Genomic DNA, 585 nt, shown 5'->3' with positions numbered 1-585 from the left:
CTCCGCGGCTCCATGGCGGGTGTTGGGGGGTCCTGGCTGCAGCTGCCGCCCCGGCGGGGGGTCTTGGCGTGGGGATGGCCGGGCGCTCCCCCCCTGAGTACATTCCATCACCATCCATCTCAGTGAATCATAAACACTCACCTGAGCACAGGTGTCAGCTCACCTTAGCACTAACCGTTTGTGTGACAGAATGAAAGTCTTTATCTGAATGGGTTTGTATGATGGAGTGTGTGAGCTGCTGTTATAGTTGAATTGAGTACATGTGTAGTATATGTATAGTATATGTGAGTATGTTCAGTTTAAATGTAGAGACTATTTTGGCCAACAAGTGTGTGTGTAACTATAGAGTGTGTGTGTAGACAGGCCCCGCCCATTCTAGTTTATCACTTAGTCCTGGTTGTTTTATGATGTTGCTTCCCTCTGTTGACATCCTGTTCTCCCCCTCCCCCTTATTTTTTTCCATCCAGTCCAACAACAAAGAAGAAATAAATAAATAACTAAATAAAATAAAACATAATCAATATAAATAAAGTTTAGCATTAAATACAACAGGGGTTTATACTCAATAAATCCCTGTTGTGACAG

General features: G+C 43.9%; 1 protein-coding gene across 4 annotated transcripts in view; it reads right to left on the bottom strand.

Moving 5' to 3' along the window:
- lrrk1 (leucine-rich repeat kinase 1) overlaps positions 1–585 on the bottom strand; it is a 56,811-nt gene that overhangs the window by 17,832 nt on the left and 38,394 nt on the right. The window lies entirely within an intron of this gene.

The sequence above is a fragment of the Oryzias melastigma genome, linkage group LG15 (assembly GCF_002922805.2).
Source record: "Oryzias melastigma strain HK-1 linkage group LG15, ASM292280v2, whole genome shotgun sequence".
Taxonomy (NCBI): Eukaryota; Metazoa; Chordata; class Actinopteri; order Beloniformes; family Adrianichthyidae; genus Oryzias; species Oryzias melastigma.
The sequence above is the reverse complement of the archived record's forward strand: the minus strand, read 5'-3'. Positions and strand labels throughout refer to the sequence as shown.